General features: G+C 51.8%; 2 pseudogenes; both read left to right on the forward strand.

The window, feature by feature from the left end:
* Positions 1–17474: 17474 nt before the first annotated feature.
* Positions 17475–18323, forward strand: LOC121152484 (annotated as a pseudogene).
* A 620-nt stretch (positions 18324–18943) lies between these two features.
* On the forward strand, positions 18944–19013 carry LOC121152488 (annotated as a pseudogene).
* Positions 19014–20370: the final 1357 nt, after the last annotated feature.

Here is a 20370-nt window from a genome sequence, read left to right on the forward strand (position 1 = left end):
GCCCAGTCGGCCAAATTGGGCACCATATTGTTTAAGGAGGCAAGGGCTATGGGGCAGGACTACACGTGTACTGAGCTAGGAGTGATCTCATTTCTGACTCGGTGAACTGCAGCAATGTAGCATCTGACAGGTTCCATCAGACAGGTCTGTTATACATTAACTGCTTCCTCATCCAGTTTTGGACAGTTGGCATAACTGATTTGTTGGCAGCACTGATCTTGTTGACACATGCTGACTGTGAAAATGGCGTCTGAGCTCTGTAGACTTAGTGCATGCTAAGTCTACCACTGCCCCTCCTGACCTCGGAGCCCTTGCCCTTGTGCAAGATGGTGACTTAATGGCTCACTGATTGAACATAAAAATCGACTTGTGGACGTGTAGGTAATACATCCTAGAAACCTGCTCTAAGAAGAATCCGCCCACCGGAATTGCAATGACCAAAGATAAAAGTAGAGACAGAGGCACAATGAATGTTACTGAAGACTCCAGCAAAGGAACAAAAGCCTCTACTAAACTCAGAGTTAACTGAAGAAGACGTTGAGAAAACGGGAGACACAGAATTCAGAAAACTCATTATAAAACTTCCGACCAACAATGAGACGCACATAATACAGCTAGTGCCTGGTGGGACACTGGCATAGATCCAGGGACGTTGACCATCAGATACAGGGACCACACAGACCCTGCAGGATGCGAGGCTGGTGCTGTTTTACCTGTGAGCTCAGCTCAGTGCAGTTATCTAGAAACAAGCCCACTCCAGGTCGTCCCTTGATATCCACACTCTCGGCCCCACTACACAAAATGGCGCCTGGTGGGGGCACTGCTGGAGAATTGGGGACTGCTGGCTTTCAGGTCCGTGGACCACACAGACCCTACAGGATGCAAAGCTGGCGCTGCCCTCCTTGTGGGATTAGCTCAGAAATGAGCCCACTGTGGGCCGTTCCCTCAGCTCTGCACTCTCCCCCCACAGCCCCCCAGAAAGGAGCTCCTGGTCTATGCTTTGAGTTCGGTCCTACCACTGTTCCACCCCCTGGAGTCCCTGACTCTTTTTCCACTCATTGCTGGGCCAGAGTATTCAGCAAGATCGGCAGGTTTCAGTCTGCAGTTGCCTCCCGAGCTCCCTGTGTGAACCCCAGCTCCCAGTTGGCTGCCACAAGAGCTGAGCCGTGGCTGCCACTGGATCCCTGGCTCTCTCTGGGGTCCAGATCACTGCTTGCTGATCTCTGATGAGCTTTCTGTTCACTGCAACGCCATTCTGCTGTCGCTGCCACTTCTCCGTGTCCAGGGGGGTCCCACGTACCCCTCTGCCAGCTGCCTGACTCCTATGTTTCCCTGTAATCTGCTGCTTGTGCTTCGTCCTGTCTGATGATTTCCCATCATCCCAAACGTATCTGCACCCTATGCTGCAATCTTGCCTTTCTGCTTTATGGATATTTTTTTAAGATTTATTTATTTTTACTGCAAAGGCAGATTTTACAGAGAGAAAGATCTACCATCTGCTGGTTCACTCCCCAAATGACCACAACTCCAAGATCTGAGCTGATCTGAAGTCAGAAGCCAGGAGCTTCACCCGGGTCTCCCACACGGATGCAGGGTCTCAAGGCTTTGGGCTGTCCTCGACTGCTTTCCCAGGCCACAAGCAGGGAGCTGGATGGGAAATGAAGCAGCCAGAACACAAACTGGTGCCCACATGGGATCCCAGTGCGTACAAAGCAAGGATTTAGCCAGTGAGCCATCGTGCTGTGGGTGAATATTAACTGTCCCAATTCTGGTTCCAAACAATAATAGTTCTTTTTTTTTTTTTAGTCTTTACTAAAAAGTAAGGAGTTCATCTGATCCAGTTTGAAAATGTACACACCTTGAGAGATTAGTTCAAATTGTATTAGTACTGGGGAGAAAAAAAAAAAAAGACATGGGCTTTATGTGGATAATACAAAAAGATTAGCATCCGCTTGAGGGCAAGGGTTTCTCCCGCCATTCACACACCCACAGCATCCTCTGTCGGTTCCTGAGTTCCGGAACCAGTTCTGCGCTGTGTTCCTGCTTGGTGCTGATGCAGGCCTTAGCAGGCAGCAGGGGTGACTCCAGTAGATGGATCCCTGCTCCCACAAAGACGACCTGGCTTGAGTTCCCAGCTTCCAGATTCAGCCCAGCCCATCGCAGGCAATTCCGCTCTAAGCCGTGAAACAAATTCTGCTTCACTTTCTGATCATCTTTAAATTTCAAGAAAATCAGTTGAACGAATGGGCATTTAGCCTAGCAGCTAAGACACCCACATCCCAGGTCAGAGCGCTCTGAACCATTCCCAGCTCTAGCTGGACCCCGGGTTCCTAGCCTGGAAAGCAGCAGGTGCTGGCTCAGTTAACTGGAGTCTCGGACTGTGTTCTTGGCTTCTGTCTCTGACCCTGACGTAGTAACTGCACCCCTACGGACATGAATTTTGAGACATCTGAGCTGTCCAGCTACCTGTTTCTAACACACAGCAGTTTACAATTCAAGCTTACACGTGACCTCAAATCTGAAGGCCAATTTGAAATTTCTTCTTAAATAAACCAACACTACGTACCTTGGACTTTGTTCCTGGTTCTGTTAAACAGGACATCCCATCTGTAAGCATAAGGCTGAGTGGTCTAAAATATATTAATTAACACTTCCCAGGGTAATGGGGAGCGGTGGGATAAAGGCAGGAAATTGGGTGATCATTACTGCCTGGGGATGCCAGCTACGCGGAGTCTGCAAAACTTGTTACACTTTGTGGTTAGAGGTGATTTCATTTACCCAAATACGATGAAATTAAGTAGCTAACCTTGAAACAGACTAAACTATTTCTTTCCAAACACAGCAGAGGGACGGTGAGTAATATCCAGCAGGGGTTGCGTGACCATGGGGACCACAGGCTGACTCACATCAAATACGAAACGTGGGTACTTCAGGAGAGCTCAGACATGCAGTGGAAAGACTTTTGTGTTGGTGCTAAAAACAACAACAACAAAAAGTTTTTGAAAACGGCGCAGTCGTTTTGTTTCTTGCGGTTTCCTTTCATCGGCGGCCCTGGGTGTGGTCGCGGGGTCCTCCGCTGGCTGTTGAAGTTCTGTTTTCTTTGGGCCCTCGGCACTGCCTTTGTTTTCTTCCTGTCTGTGGTCCTCCTGGTCTCCTGGGGACTCCCAGGGGCGTTGGGGGTGGATTTCTCTGGGGGCGTGTCTTTTCCCAGTTTGCACCTGCATGCCCCAGCACCCCTTCCATCCTCTCGGCAGGCCCCTTGACTCCTCTGCTCGGTTCCAGCGGCCCTGGATCGCATCGGCGAGGTTCCTTCCTCTTCCCCCACGTTCCCTTTCCATTTCTGACACTTTTCTAACTTGTCATTTCAGTCCTTTTGTGAAGAAAGTCTTGGGGCCCAGATACGCGGTTTCCTGGAGGGCCTGAGAAGACCGGATGCTAGGCAGGAGGCCGCCCCCACGGTGCAGTGGGGGAAGCGGCAAGGGCCCAGCCTCCCTCCCCACTGCTGTGCACCCGCCCTTGTCCACCCGCTCCTGAGGCTCTCTCGGATCAGGCAGAGACTGCAAACAGCCCTTCACCATGGCCAGTCCTCACTGCGCTGCAGCTCCGCCTCCACCTATGGCTTAATCGCTAGACCTGGCCTGGGTTCACCCAGGAAGCAAAAGGCGTGTGGCGGGGGCTTCCCCCAGCACACGAGTCCTCTTCTGCTTCTTTTAATTCATGAAGAAGAGCAACTTCGTGTCTGCTACCTGCACGTGGGGACAACCTAAGGTCTCTTCGCAATACCGACCAGATGCTTGTACCACGCAAATTCTGGACTTTTCACAGTGTAATTGACCCAATTGGCATCAGGGAGCAACCCCAGACTTGCGTGACTCATTACTCGCTGCTTCTCTTCCCCCTCCTGTCGTCGTGCCTGGGCCACTAGACACTCACTCCTCGCCTCTTGTGCAGATTCTGCTCATCATAACCTCAGGCAGAAATCCAGGGGATGCAGGGAGCTTGTCCAGCCAGCCCGGAAGTGCCAGTCATTCGTGCCAGGGCAGTCCAGAGGGGGTCCTCGAGGCAGCTCCAGGTGAGAAGGGACTGGGGCAGCAGGATGGAGGCCTGGCAGCTCTCCAACACTCCTGAGGACAGTAGAGGTCAAGGGTCCGTGCTGACCTTGGAACCTGCCAAGACCCACGCTGTGCCGCAATTTGAACCTTTGTTCCAGCTACGAAGGAGCAAGGCGCCTTACCTCATTCTTCATTTTGTTCAAAAGCTGCCACCTCTGTCCTGGGGGCCGTTGGCAGCTGTCACAGCTGCCACCTCTGTCCTGGGGGCCGCTGGCAGCTGTCACAGCTGCCACCTCTGTCCTGGGGGCCGTTGGCAGCTGTCACAGCTGCCACCTCTGTCCTGGGGGCCGTTGGCAGCTGTCACAGCTGCCACCTCTGTCATGGGGGCCGCTGGCAGCTGTCACAGCTGCCACCTCTGTCATGGGGGCCGCTGGCAGCTGTCACAGCTGCCACCTCTGTCATGGGGGCCGCTGGCAGCTGTCACAGCTGGGGCGTGGCTTCCTCTCCATTTTCACATCCTGTCCTATGGCAGCAGGCACACAACACTCCTCCCAGCTTGAGCTGGACTTGGCTCAGGACCTTCGATGCCTCCGTATCTTTTTCCTAACTCCCCCTCCTCCTCCCACTGGCAACATGGGCTCCGTCCCTTGGAGTGTCTCCTAGCCTCTGAACAAGGAAGGGGGTTCCAGCTGTGACTTGCACAGACTGTCGCCGTGGGCAGCCTCAGCACGCCCGCGACATTCCCAGCTTGCTACGAAGGAAGGTGTGCGCAGAGCAATTTGAGAAATCCACAACGCTGGGCCTGGCGTTGCAGCCTAGCAGTTCAGCTGCTGCTGGTGAGGCCAGCTTGTTCTTGATCCGGCTCCCTACTACCATGCCTGGAAGCCAAAGATGACCCAGGCTCTCGGCTCCTGTCGCCCATGTAAGACATCAGGGGGACTTCCTAACTCCTGGCTTCCGTCTGGACCAGGCCTGGCTGTTGCAACCATCAGGAGAAGGACCAGCAGATGCACAATTCTCATATACACTCTCTCTCTCTCTCTGCCTTTAAAATAAAATTAATACGTAACCTCTTTTAAACTAATACACAGTGAGGGCCCAGCGCAGTGGCGCAAGTGGTTAAAGGTCCTCGCCTTGCACGCCCGGGATCCCATATGGGTGCCAGTTCTAATCCCGGCAGCCCCGCTTCCCTTCCAGCTCCCTGCCTGTGGCCTGGGAAAGCAGCCGAGGACGGCCCAAAGGTTTGGGAACCTGCACCCGCGTGGGAGACCCGGAAGAGGCTCCTGGCTTCGGATCGGCATAGTATCGGCCCGTTGCGCTCACTTGGGGAGTGAATCATCGGACGGAAGATCTTCCTCTCTGTCTCTCCTCTCTGTATATCCGCCTTTCCAATGAAAAAATAATAAAAATAAATCTTTAAACTAATACACGGTGGTCCCCCACTCACCTCTCCCAACGGTGTTAGGACTTCGGGTTCTACTGAACAATTTTTTTTTAAGCTGAAGCTCTCATTAACCAGTCATTTCCAGATGATTCTAGCACTCTCCAGACTTGCTGCATGAAATAGCTTCCAATTCTGAAGGCACATGCCACTCCCGGGCAGATATTCTTCCCAAGATTGAAGTCTTCCAGCGAAGACAGAGGCAAGGATAGAATTACATAAGGAATGCCAGAGTTTCTTTGGGCTCAGACACAGAGCTAAACGGATCAGCCGTGTTCAGCCGAGGCAAGAGGCCGCCGGAGCTCGGGAGTTGACGGTGCGGAGTGGATTGGCTGGCCAGCAGCCCCCTGTGGGATCCAGACCTTGCCCAAATTTCGCTGGGCCGTTCCAGAGGAGCCATCATCAAGCTGATTTTGCCCAGAAGCAACAAACTGTTCATGCAGTTGAGGAAGGAGGAAAGTTTGGGGTGGTTTTTCATCTTTAAAGTGGTAACTGCTGACCTGAAAGGACAGTTAGCCATTTAATGTGCAGTACTTTCTTTTTAGCATGTATTTATTTTTTATTGGAAAAGCAGAGTTACAGAGAGAAGGAGAGAGAGAGACAACCATCTTCCATCCACTGGTTTACTCCCAGGTGGCCACAACAGCCGGAGTTGAAGCCAGGAGCCAGAAGCTTCACCTGGGTCTCCCATGCGGGTGCAGGGTCCCAAGGCTTTGGGCCGTCCTCGACTGCTTTCCCAGGCCACAGGCAGGGAGCTGGATGGGAAGTGGAGCAGCCAGAATACAAACTGGTGCCCAGGGGTGCCCAGTGCTTAAAAGGCAAGGATTTTAGCCACTGAGCCATTACGCCGGGCCCACAAACACTTTTTTTTTAAAGATTTATTTATTTATTGGAAAGTCAGATATACAGAGAGGAGGAGAGACAGAGAGGAAAATCTTCCATCCAATGATTCACTCCCCAAGTGAGCACAACGGCCGATGTTATGCCGATCTGAAGCCAGGATTCAGGAACTTCTTCCGGGTTTCCCACACAGGTGCAGGGTCCCAAAGCTTTGGGCCTTGCTCGACTGCTTTCCCAGGCCACAAGCAGGGAGCTGGATGGGAAGTGGAGCTGCCGGGATTAGAACCGGCACCCATATGGGATCCGGGTGCGTTCAAGGCAAGGACCTTAGCCGCTAGGCCACGCCACCGGACCCCAAACACTTTTTTTTTTAAGATATAGAGTAAGTGGCACAAGTGCCTGGCTTCTGCCAGCACGGAGTGCAGGCTTGCAGGGGATCTAGGCATTCATGCCCAGGCAGGCAGAGGGAGCCTGGCGATTTCCACACCTGCTGGGTACCAGGTAGGGTGGTGGGTGGAGGGGAGAGCCCAGGTTAACGTGCTGTTCTGGTGTGCTGGTGGACCCGGTGTGGGGAACTGTTCCCGGCTCTGCACGGCACCGCAGCTAACAAGTCTGAGGCTCAGCTTTCTCCCCTGTGACACGGAGGGTCAGTAACACCTCTGCACACAACACGGCTCCAGGCTGAGGCTCTGTGTCACCTGTGAGAGGCACGGGAGAGGCACAGCAAGCACTAAGGGAGAACATCCACGTGGGAGGCCAGTTTGTTCCTTCCGCCCACAGGAGCTGAGACCTCTGACTTCCGCCCAGAGACGCACCCTGACAGGAAGGGGGCTCTGGGAGGCAGAGGGGCCACACCGCCTTGCAGGGTCCATTGCCACATTCCTGCGTGCGCAAAGAGCCTCCAGGGACAGATGACACGAGAACACTCAGTGGCCACCAGGGGCTGTCCCTTCCCCACCCCTGGCTGTCCACCTCCTTCCCTCTGTGATGGAAACTGACATGAAAATGCTGCCCCATCTTTTTTGAGCAACCAAACAAAGGAGCTAAAGGGGCCCCACTGTGGCAAAGTGGGTGAAGCAGTGGCCTGCGTTGTTGGCATCCCATATGGGCGTCGGTGTAAGCCTTGGCTGCAGCACCCTGTGAGTGTGCCTGGGGAAGCAGCAGAATGCCCAAGTGCTTTGGTCCTCTTCTATGTGTGGGAGCCCCGGGGGAAGTTCCTGGTTCGTAACCTCAGCCTGCTCCAGCCCTGGCCATTGCAGCCACGTGGGGAGTGAGCCAGCAGATGGAAAATCTTTTTCTCTCTCTGCCTCTCCCTTATGTAACTATGCCTTTCAAATAAATAAATGAATGAATTTTTATTTTAAATGTTTTTAAAGGGGATAAAAGGCTTGTGGAGAATCGGGGTGAGCCCTGTCCGGGCACACAGCTCTGCCCACCACTGCTGCCTTTATTGCCCACTCTGTGGCAAGCTCGCACTGCAGGGACCAGCAAGGGAGCAGAGGGGAGAGGACTTATTCTGCAGGTCCTGGAACCCTCTAGAGTCCATCTGATGGGGCACTGGGTGCAGAGGTAGGCCAGCCTGAAGGCTTCTCATCTCCTGGAACAGGGGACACAGAAGCTGTCAGAGGAGGGGGTCAGCCGTCAGAGGAGGGAGTCCACAGTGAGGCCAGCCTGGGGGCTGCCTGCCCAGGGGCCAGCCTGTGGCAGCAGCTGGGCTCTGGGACATGGGGCAGGTGGATCTAGAAGGCAGGTGTCCACGGAGGAGACCACAGACACTGCTGGAGGAGATGGGAAAACCTTCTCCTGGGGAGACCCAGGCCTGGGAGGACGGATCGACTTAAACCTTACGCCGCTCAGAGCCGCACAGCCTACTGAGCCACACTGTCAGACCAGGATGGGCGCGGTGCTGGCAAGCCACAGGCTGGCTTGGATTCTGCGACCTTAACTCAGCACCTGCCCCATCGGGACTTCCCTGGGGCTGGGCATGGGATGTGAGCTCAGGACTCATTCCTAAGGCTCGAGTGGCCAGAAAAGCTCCGAACGGTCCCTCCCAGGGCCTGGGTGTGCCTCGGGGATGGGCAGCAGTTCTTCTGGTCTGGGTCATGGCTTGCTGCGGTCCCTCATCCTTCTGAACAGGTGTATGCCAGCTGTGGCTGCATTGCTTGATTTACAAGGTGATTTGTTACGGAGATGTTGTTGTGCTTTGGGTGTTTTGTCTCCTAAAGGCTGACAGGTTAAAGGCAGGGTCCCCAAAGTCTTACAAGAATGGTACTAGCGGTCTGGAAATGGAATCCAACAACAAGAAGGCCTTGGGTCTGGCATGTGGCCCAGTGATTGGAATGCTGCTGGCGATGCTGGCACGCGCATCAGAGTGCCTGAGTTTGAACCCCTGCTCTGTTCCCCATTCCAGCTTCCTGCTGAAGAAGACTGTGGGCAGCAGGAGGTAGCTCAACGGGATGAGTCCCTGCGACCTTCATGGGATTTCTGCCATGTGTCCCAGACTTCCAGCTTTGCTTCAGCCCAGTTCAGCTGCTGCGGACGTGCCAGGAGTGTCAGTGGATGAGAGCGCGCTCTCTCCTCTCTCTCTCTGTTTCTCTGCCTTTAAAATACATCAAAAAGGGTCCGGCACAGTAGCCTAGTGGCTAACGTTCTGCCTTACAGGTGCCAGGATCCCAGGATCCCAGGATTCCCCACCTCCAATCCAGCTTCCTGCCTGTGGCCTGGGAAAGCAGTCGAGGACGGCCCAAAGCCTTGGGACCCTTGGGACCCTGCACGTGTGTGGGAGGCCCAGGAACAGGCTCCTGGCTCCTGGCTTTGGATTGGCTCAGCTCCAGCTGTTACAGCTGCTTGGGAGTGAATCATCGGATGAAAGATCTTCCTCTCTGTCTCTTCTCCTCTCTGTATATCTGCCTTTCCAGTAAAAATAAATAAATCTTTTTTAAATTAATAAAATAAAATATGAGAAGTAGGACCTTTGGGAAGTGATTAGATTATCAGGGTGGAGCCCCAGGGTTGGGTCCTGCTGGGGCAGAGGCACACTCTCCTTGTTGTGCCATGCTCTGTGCAGCCGGGAGATTCTGCCAGCAAGAAGCCCATCTCTGGGGTGGTGCCCCATGGCATAGCGGCCACCTGGGCATTGGTGTTCCATACAGGCACGAGTTCAAGTGCCAGCTACTCCACTTTCTTTTTTTTTTTAAAGATTTATTTTTATTATCTTTTTTTTTATTGGAAAGGCAGATATACAGAGAGGAGGAGAGACAGAGAGGAAGATCTTCCATCCAATGATTCACTCCCCAAGTGAGTGCAACAGCTGACACTATGCCGATCCGAAGCCAGAAGTTCCTTCCAGGTCTCCCACGCGGGTGCAGGGTCCCAAGGCTTTGCGCCATCTTCGACTGCTTTCCCAGGCCACAGGCAGGGAGCTGGATGGGAAGTGGGGCTGCCGGGATTAGAACCGGCACCCATATGGGATCCCAGATGTGCAAGGCGAGGACCTTAACCACTGCGCCACCATGCCGGGCCCTACTCCACTTTCAATCCAGCTCCCTACTAATGTGCTGGCAGAGAAGATGATGGCCCAAGTGCTTGGGCTGCTGCACCCACCTGGGAGATCCAGAAGAAGCTCCTGGCTCCTGACTTCATTCAGGCTCAGTTTTGGCCAGTGTGCCCAACTGGGAAGTGAACCAGCACTTGGCGGTTCTCTCTCTGTGTCTCTCCTTCTCTCACTGCAGCTCTGCCTTTCAACCAAAAAAATAAAATAAATCTAAAAAAAAGAAAAAGGACATCTTCAAGAGATGCCAGCCAGTGAGGCACCCAGTCTTGGACTGCACACCCTTCCGTTGTCAGCAGCTTGTCTTAGCAGGCTGCCATTAACCTGCCAGCGTTAGTCAATGCCAAGGTCAGAAACACCTCCCTGGGATCTGCCCGGAGGTCAGTAAATCCAGAATGCCACGTGGCAGTGTGTGGGGGTGGGGATGCAGGAATTGGTCCCTGCTCCACGAGGGAGCAGCTGGACAGTGACAGCTGGAGGGTAACCATGGACATTTACGTCTTAAGTCCCAGGAGACACAGGCCACCCGTCGCTGTGAAAGTTCTGTCACCTTTGCTCTTGCACTCTGAGAATCATGTGGATTTCCAGCAAACCAGTGACTTCCTGGGCGGCTGGTCCCGCTCCTCAGCCCTTCTCCAGGGCCCGGGATGTGTGTCCTGCCTCAGCCGGAGTGCGACCCATCACAGTGTCGTCCCTGGCTTTGCTCCTCCTGTCAGGGCGCACCTCGGGACAGGCTGACCCCTGGGGCCTTGGAGAAGAGTCCTCTCGGAAGTGTAGGGGAGGTCAAGGCCAGGATGAGGTTGAAGCATTCTAGCCAGCGAGTACCCTGACCCCTCTCCACATCTTGATGGGTGGGAACGGCTCTGTGGGGCTGGACCGTGCACGGGCCACTTGAGGCCCTTTTCCATCATGCTGGCATTTCTTTATTCAGGCCACCCACTGCCTCTGTGTCATCAAGTTAGGTTCCTAATTTTTTCACCCTTGATCAGACGGCAGGGTTTAGACATTTTTTTTTATATAGAATTGGAATTTTTTAAAAAACAGTTTTAGGAATACTGTCACCCACTAGGTCACACCCTGGGACTGAAGCCACCAGGCTCAGGAACTCAGGCCCGTCTCCCCGCAACCCCAGGCTTCAAGGACACAGCTGTTTTTCTCTCTGCCCCCTGGGTCCTTCAGCCATCCGTGGCAGCGTTTGGCTTAAATCCCAGCTTCCTGGGGAAATGCTGAAGGCTCAGGGGTCAGCAGAGCCCCAGCTCCTAGGGTCAGTTGCCCTAGGTCTCTGTTCCTGGTCCTGGGAGATGTGAAGGGGGCCCCCGGGGGGCTGTGGAAGTTTTCTTATGCAAAGACACATGGGAAGAGCAGTTTGAAGAAGCCCACTTTCAGAAGCTCTGTGTCTGAGAACAGTGGATTAAGGGGAAAATGCCATGCTGTGATGATTTTGTAGTAATTTGACTATAAATATAAAATACAAGTAAGGGGTGGGGGTGCTTGACTTACTGGCTAAGCCACTAGTGAAAAAGACATTTGCATTCCACATCGGAGTGCCTGGGTTCGATGCCTGGCTGAGCTCCCAACTCCAGCAAAACTCGGGAGGCAGTGGTTACGGCTCAATTACGTGGGTCCCTGCCACAAAAATATGGAACTAGTGGTGGGCATTTGCTACAGTGGTTAAAACATCGCTTGGAACATGTGCACTCCATATCAGACTGTCTGAGTTTAGGGCCAAAGATGTGGCACAGTGGGTTAAGCCATCGCTTGCGGCACTGCCATCTCACAAAGGTCCTGGTTGGAGTCCTGGATGCTCCACTGTTGATACAGCTGTCTGCTAATGTGCCTGGGAGTGAAAGATGGCCAGAAGACTTCGGTTCTTGCTACCGACATGGGAAATTTCAATGGAGCTTTGGCTTGACCCAGCCCTGGCTGCCGCAGTCCTTTGGGGAATGAACCAGTAATTTAAAATCTCTCTCTCTCCTGGCCTTTCTGTAACTCTGCTTGGTATATGTATATTAAGTACGAGGGTTCAAGTCTCAGCTCTTGTATATTAAGTACGAGGGTTCAAGCCTCAGCTGTGCCGTCAGTTCCGGCTTACTGCTGACAGGTGCTCAAAGGCTGCAGGATGTTCTGGGAAGTGAACCAGTGGATGGAAGATCTCCGAATCCAGCCTTTCAAACAAGTGAGTACAACTGAGTAAGAATTTAAGACAAATAATTTCTAGATTGTTTTGACAGTAAATAAATCTTTTTTTTAAAGATTTATTTTTTATTATTTTTTTATTGGAAAGAGAGGAGAGACAGAGAGGAAGATCTTCCGTCCGATGATTCACTCCCCAAGTGAATGCAACGGCCGATACTATGCCGATCCGAAGCCAGAAGTTCCTTCCAGGTCTCCCACATGGGTGCAGGGTCCCAAAGCTTTGGGCCGTCCTCCACTGCTTTCCCAGGCCACAGGCAGGGAGCTGGAAGGGAAGTGGGGCTGCCGGGATTAGAACCGGCACCCATATGGGATCCCGGGCGTGCAAGGCGAGGACCTTAACCACTTGCGCCACGCCGCCGGGCCCTAAATAAATAAATATAAGCGATGACATTCATGACTAGGGCCAGAGTGCTGTTTAATCCAACATGACACTGGTGTACAATGACGGCATGGTCTTCATGATCTTTTTATATAAAGCATGTGCAGTTCTTAACATCAGCAGTGTGGCAGTACGAGTTCATTCAGTGCTTTGTGATGTGGGTTCAAGTCCCAGCTGCTCGGCTGCTAGTGCAGCTCCCTGCTAATGGGCCTGAAATGACAGCCCCGGTGCTCACACCCCTGTCACTCAGGTGGGACGCTAGAATGGACCCTTGGCTTCAGTCTGGCACATCCATTGCTACTGTCCAAAGAGGGACAGCAGCTAGAGAGGGAACCAGCAGCTAGAGAGGCTAGGCCTCTCTCTCTCCTCTCTCTCTTTCTCGCTCTGCCTTTCAGATAAATAAGTAAACTTTTTAAAAAGTATTTAGTCTTTTAAAAAACTCATTTTATTAAAACGTTAATTAGAATATAGGTGAGGAATGCAAACTGTTGGCCTTCTGCTTGTGGGAAGATGGTGGAGGCTGGAAACCCAAAGCGTCCAGTACCATGAAACACTTGTTCTGTCATCACCTGCAGAGCCAGTCCCAGGGTTGTGAGTGAATCCCTGCTTCTCCTGGCCCTGGCATGGGCTCTGCAAAGGTCCCAGGGTGATGGGGTGGCAAAGCCTGTGCCCAGGAAGGGCCATACCCTGAACCAGGAAGCCAGAGTAAGGGAGCCAACTTCAGATCCTAGGGATGGCCTTCGCACAAGCACTGCCACCGAGGGCTTGGACCGAGTGATCTGAGTTGCTGACCTTCCAGATGGTTCTACCATTTTACAACTTCTTCCAGCTGTGCCTTTGGCTGGAGGGAAGAGGCGGGGTTGGGGGCATTCAGCAGTTCATGAGAGCGAACAGAGACAACTGGGTCCAAGCAATTACACGTCACAGCACAACTTTGTTGGCTGAGCACCGAAAAACACAAGACTTTGGGCTAGAGGGAGCCAGCTCTGAGGGCACGGGGGAACCTCAGCCTCATGCTCACCCCTTCATCAAGGTGCACATGCTAGCTTCAAGGGAGGGGGTGCACATCTACAAAGTCCTGGTCCAACCATCTCCACTGATGGGCAGGTGTTTGGCCTGGTGCTGAAGCTGCCTGTGTTACCTGTATCCCACATCGGAGCGCCAGGGGCTGTTCCTGACTCCAGCTTCCTGCGAGTGCAGGCCCTAAAAGGTGATGGTGCTGACTAAAGCAGTCGGGCTAGCTGCCACTTACATAGGAGCTAGAGTGAGGCCCCAGCAATCGGCTTTGGCCCTAGCCCAGCCTCGGCTGCTGAAAGAATTCAGCGGAGCGAAACAGCATATGGGAGCATCCATTATCTCTCCGTTCTCTCTCTCTCTCTCAAAAATAATAATAATAATTTCAAAATTATTGGTAGATTATTCTCCCATGGATCCTGCAGATTTTGGACAGAAGTCAGGAAGGAAGAGTATTTCCTGTGTGTACACCAGCCATGAGCTTACTTGGTTCATTCCCTACCACTCTTCCTGCAGGCGGGCAGACCCTCATGCTCATTTCAGGATAGCTGAAGAAGTAGCACTCAGGGTACTCCTGAGGAACTTTGCCCGGATCTGCAGGATGTCACACCTGCCTACCTAGAGACAAGTGTGACTTCTAGTCTTGGCAAGCAGTAAGCCGTCACTGTTGGAAGGAGATGAGGATATGGGTTTGTGCCTTAGCCCGGCTTCTGGGCCATGGCTGGCCGTACCTGCCCTGCTTTAGAACTAGCTTTTCACTTGAGTTCAAAAAGAGTACCGGAAGGCATGAAGAGGAGCTGCTGTTCCAAATGTATTCATGCACACGCGTGTACTGGAGGTACTGCCTCTCCTGCCATCTTTGTCCTGGGAGTGGGTGACCCCCTCGGGCAGAGGCAGTGGCCAAGGCAGCCTACACAGAGAAGCTGGCACTCCAACTTCAGTATTTAGTAACACAAGGTGGGAGTTGGTCTAAAACGCTGCGTGGTGAAGACCAGCACCAGGAGGTTGTCTGTTGGGAGGGCAACGCAGCCCCTTTGCCAATCTAATTGGCTCCCTGGATTGGTGTGCAAGCTACTTTGTATGCTCATTGGGTTGATCATCCAAACACAGAATCCAGAGGAGGAGGCCTCAGAGCACGGGTCAGTCTGGCAGCTGCCATGCTCTCTGTCTTAAGCTCTTTTGACTCTGACTTGTAAGAAGGTACCAAGAGGAGTATCAGGGTTCAGGAGGGATTTGGAGTCATCTTTGAAGAAAGAGTAGTGCATTTGAGGTGGCCCTACAGCAGGGCTGTTGATATTGAGCTCTTCAATAACAGTAGCAGGAGAAGGCAGTGTGCATCGGAGAAGCAGGGAAGGAGGCATCTTGAATTCATCACCACCCATGTTCAGGCCGTCCAGGTCCTGCCCATGGCAGGGGCCGGTAGAAAGTGCCACTCAATCCCAATCAAAATCCCAATAACATTCTTCTCAGAAATAGAAAAGAAGATATAAAAGTTCATCTGGAAACACAAGAGACCACGAGTAGCCAAAGCTATCCTGAAGAATAAAAATCAAGCTGGAGGAATCACAATTCCAGACCTCAAAACATACTACAGAGCAGTGGTCATCAAAACAGTCTGGTACTGGTACAGAAAGAGAGAAGAGCAATGCAACAGAATAGAATCAGGAGTAGGGAGCCCACACATGCATAGTCAACTAATCTTTGACAAGAAAGCTGAAAACAATCCAGGGGAAAAGCCTGGTCTATTCAACAAATGCTGTTGGGACAACTGGATAGCAGCTTGCAAAATAAAGAGGCAAGATTGCACCTGTGCAGGCATAAGTTAGAGTGCGTGAGGGTTGGTTGAGCTTTGCCACAGCATCAGCTGGCAGAGGCTGGCACAGGGGGCTAATTGTGTCAAGTTAAACTCAGAACCACCTGGAGAGTGCATAATCAGGGAGTGGGAGTGACCTAGAAGGGAACTAGTGGGCACCTCCCTCTTGGGTTGCCACTCCCACTGGACAGCACGAAAACCAGGACTGGGGCAGGGGTGGTAAGACAGAAAAGTACCCACTAGCATGTGTGTGGGCTGGATAGCAAGTTGGTTGGGTTGAACTAGGCTTCAATGCTCATTGACATGTACAAGAGCTAAATGGGATCTGGGACAGAACCGAACAAGTCTGCGGTACATACTGGCAAGCATGGGAACCAGGGTAGGGGGCAGGTCTGGTTGGAGTCATGGAGTCGCCCCGACTAGGCTGCAGCTCCTACTGGTTTGTGAGGGCCGAGTATGAAGTGGGCAGGATCAGACTGGACTGCAACACCCATTGGTTCATGTGGAAGACAAGGCTGGAAACAGAACTGACCCAGCAATTGCAATGACCAGCATAGGCATAAACTGATTGGGGTGATGGACTGTGCTGGACCCTGTATTGGCACACACACATAAAAATCAGGTCTGGGATCATGTCAGACGAAGTTCCTTTGGGGATCCCACCAACTGAACTGCTGATCTCAGAACCCCAACCATGAAGAGACCGTGTCAGCCAGTGGATTCTGAAGAGATTTCATCGTGCTTGGAACGGCGAGATTGGCAGCAATTCAGAACTGTTGAACTATGAGCAGGACCCTCGGAGCATGCCCCACATCGGGGACCTGGGATGGGTGGGAGGCTGGGTGGGACTTCTCCCTTTGTTTGTTTCTCCCCTGACCCCAGAAACAGAAAAAAAAAAAATTTAGTGTGGAAACCATGATCTTACCCACTTTCCTGTAGCCCTTGACCCTTTTTACTCTAATCAACTACGTAAGAATATAAATATATATCTATGGAAAGATTAAAAAAAAGAATGAAATTGTGCAATTTGCAACTAGATAGTCCCAACTAGAGACCAATATGCTCAGTGAAATAAGTCAGTCACAAGAAGAGAAATACCATATGTTTTCTCTAATACAAGGAAGCCTTCATGGTAATTGGAATGTATAGTGATGCAGTAATGGAGACTACCATAACCAGAAGTCAGGACACACTGCAACATGCATCTCTGCTTCCAAACAAAACAGACAATGGGATGCTGGACTGACTGACATCGTCTGTACCAGTATAGTCGAGGCATACTTACCTAGCAGACTGATGGAATCGTAACTCCTTATAAAGAGTTGTGATGTTACGGGAAAAACCAACTGGGGTTATGGGAATCCCAGACTAAACATAATTGTACGACAAATTTCAAAAATGAAAAGAAACTGCCAGTCAACATTTTTTTTTATTTTTCAGGAAATGGAAATTACGGCTACACATTGTCCATCATATTTGTATAATGAAGTGTCACCCTGTGTCTCACAAAAATACACAATAAAACAAAAAAAAAAAAAAGTGAGTACCTCTCAGTAACGACAAACACCACTTGCTGTTCCCACAGACAAGGGCCACCACCCAACTTTTCTTGTGGGAGTCTGAGGCCATACCAGACTCAGTCATGAGCTGGGTCATATAATTCTATCCTCTTCTTTTCTATAGATAATGTACACATTTGTGCTGGCCAGGCCTTCCTTCTTTCTGGATTAACGGGCAATGTTTGTGTGGTCAGAAGCTCCAGGAAGCAGTGGCTGCGCTCCACAGCTGTGCCTCCCAGCGGCTGTCTGGCTGGACAAGTGTCAGCTCCACACACTCGTTCCTGCTCCTTCCTGTCCTGCCGAGAGAAGCATGGTGCCATGGGGCTCTGCTCTGTGAGTGACGCTGAAGTCACAAATGCCCTTGGTGGTCAGCACCCAGAGATGGGTCGGCGATGGCGGGCACGGGCCTCGAAGGCTCCTTGCAGCAAAGCCACAGGGGCTGGCCAGGGTTGTTCCTGTTCAGCCTTGAGGATGATTCCAGGCTAAAGACGGCCGTTTCAACGAATGTACTGAGCGCACCTGGGACATTGAAACATCTAAATGATTTGGGCCTGGACACCGCAGACCCCAAGCCATTGGTCAGCTATGCCAAGAGCCAGAGCCCAGGCAGCTGCAGCTAAATCCAGGACCATGGGGCCACTTGAGCGTGGAGATCTTTTGAAGTTTTTTGTGTTCTTCGGAGAGGCGGTGAAGGCGCCTTGTGGAGCCGGGACTGAGGACAAGACAAGCAGGAGGAGGAAGGACAGAGAGAGACGCCAAGGACCGCGAGGTCTGGCTGCAGCGGGCGCGCAAGCGGGAGGTGTGGCTCCTTGGAAGACAGACACAAACATGCTTGAAGTTTCTCTGCTTAGAAAAACATCCTTGCCTCAGGTTTGTAACTGCCATAGAGAACAATGCAGGGGCGTTTTTGTCGTCGTTTGTTAGGAATTCGGGAAGACGTTGGCTGTGCTCGACTCTGGAATGAGAGTGCAGGATGGCGGACTCCACGCACCTATCTCCCCCGGGGTCGTTTGTGTGTTCCATCACTCGGTGACCCTTTGTCAGTGCAGCTGCTATGTTGCTGAAGGTGTTTGGCTCTCGTCCAAGGAAGAACAGGCAGGTGACCATTCTCACAAGTCGACACGTGACTGACTATAAGACCTCAGAATCCACGGGCAGCCTGCCTTCTCCTTTCTTGAAGGTTCTGCACACCGAGAACTTCCAAGACCAGATGTGCTGTTCCCTGCCGGAACAGTCGAGCATGGTACACGACCTCCCGCTGCGGCTCTGAGCCTCTGTCAGGTGTGGGGCCTGCCCGCCGTCTTCTGCCTGTGTTACACGGATGGATGGCGTGAAGCCGGACCTCATCACAGTGGAAGCTTTTAAGTCTCTGTTTCTTCCAGAAGCTTCCAAGGGCTGGTCGAGAAGATTCCCCAGAGCATAGAGACACTGGAGAAGTTGATGTCAACGAATGAGGTTCAAAGTAATACTTATACGTGATCTAAAGACTGCTTTTCTTTCCTTTCTATTATTTATTTTTTATTTTTGTTGGAAAGGCGGATATACAGAGAGGAGGAGAGACAGAGAGGAAGATCTTCCATCCAATGATTCACTCCCCAAGTGAGCACAACGGTCGGTGCTGTGCCAATCCAAAGCCGGAAGCCAGGAACCTCCCCCAGGTCTTCCATGTGGGGTGCAGGGTCCCAAGGCTTTGGGCCATCCTCCACTGCTTTCTCAGGCCACAAGCAGGGAGCTGGATGGGAAGTGGGGCCGCCGGGATTAGAACCGGAACCCATATGGGATCCCGGGGCGTGCAAGGCGAGGACCTTAACCACTTGTGCCACCGTGCCGGGCCCTGAAGACTGCTTTTCGTGTGTGTTACCCATCCATTCCTTTTAGGACAGCAATGTGCTCTGTTTTGTAAGTTACTCTGGGGGGGGGGGGGGCGGGGATATGAATTGAGATAAAGCAATAAACTATAAGAAAAAAATTTTAAAACATACAAATATATGAAACATGGAGAATACAGATAACGCTTCATATGGGAAAATGATCTTAAGCCATACTCCAAAAGCACAGGCTCCAATGAGGGGAATAGGAGGGTACAAGAAGTCAGCTCAGGGCTCGCTTTGGCAACACATATACTAAAATTGGAACGATTCAGAGAAGATTAGCATGGCCCTTGCGCAACAAGTCAGTTCAGCACAGACTGCCACAGGCGAGATTGAAGGCATAAACAGGAAAGACAACTTTACCATGCCTAAAAGCAACAAAATAACAGTATCTGCTGCCCAAAACGTCAGGCAAAGACCCTGGTGAGCAAAGCAGCAAAGGAGCAAAGGTCCTTTACTATGAGCGTGGGCGAGACAGTGATGCCCTCCGGTCATCCGTGGAAACATGGAGGAAGGGCGGGCGGCCACTGCAGCACGGCAGCATCCATGGAGGAAGGGCGGGCGGCCACTGCAGCACGGCAGCATCCCACAGCAGGAACTGGTGAAGTCCCTATGACCCACGTCTGATGCTGCTTTCTGCTAACGCGACTGGAAAAGCATCAGAGGATGTCAGAGATCCTGATGGAATCCCCGGCCCGGCCCTGGCCACTCTAGCAATTTGGGCAGTGAACTAAAAAAAGAACTTTCTCTCAATGTGACTCTCCTCTCTGTTTCTCACTGTGCCTTTCATACAAATAAAAAAATACACATATTTTTAAGAGAAGTTTATAGGAGCAGACATTTGGCACTAGGCTAAGACCTTACTTGAGATTTCTTATATCAGAGAGCCTGGGTTTGAATTTTTGCTCTCAGTCCTGTGCTCCTGATGATGTGTTTTCTGCTCAAGCATTTGACTTCTGCCACCCACGTGCCAGCTGCACATGAAGCTCCTGGGTCCCGGTTTCGCACGAGCCCACAGCCAGCTGCTGTAGTCATTTGAACAATGAATCTGCAGCTGGGAGCTCTCTCTCTCTCTCTCTCAAGTAAATAAAAAAGCTGAAAAATATGGCCATTTTGCTGCAAAAGATTTCTGGAATAATCCTTTTTTAATAATCTTTTTTCCTTGCGTGCATAGATTTCAAAAAAATTTTGCACCAATGTAAGTTTCTTTTAATTCCATCTTCCATGAACATTTTGAAGTAACCTGTGTGACCCTGTGTCCCCACATTGTCCCGTCCTCCTGAGCATGAAGGAAAACTGCATTTGACAGTTTCTTCTGTATGACGCCGGGCCCTCCAGCAGGAATGTGGCTGGCCGGGCTGAGGGCATCAGCACCAAGTCAGTTGGGCGTGAGTTCCGTGCCCCGGCTCGGTTTTCCCCTACTGGACATAAAGGACTCAGAACAGCAGGGACAATGGAAACAGTCCAGCTCCCGTAAGACCAGATGAGAAAACACCTTTGAAGCTTTTTTTAAAAATACTCTCTCTCTCTCTCTCTCTCTCTCTCTCTCTCTCTCTTTCTTTGAGGGACAGAGAGAATGTTTCCATATATGGTTCATTCCCCAAGTGCCAACAAGAGCTGAGGCTGAGGCTGGCTGACACCATGAACCGGAAGCG

Source organism: Ochotona curzoniae, unplaced genomic scaffold, assembly GCF_017591425.1.
Source record: "Ochotona curzoniae isolate NIBS_2020 unplaced genomic scaffold, NIBS_Ocur_1.0 contig_2457, whole genome shotgun sequence".
Lineage (NCBI taxonomy): Eukaryota > Metazoa > Chordata > Mammalia > Lagomorpha > Ochotonidae > Ochotona > Ochotona curzoniae.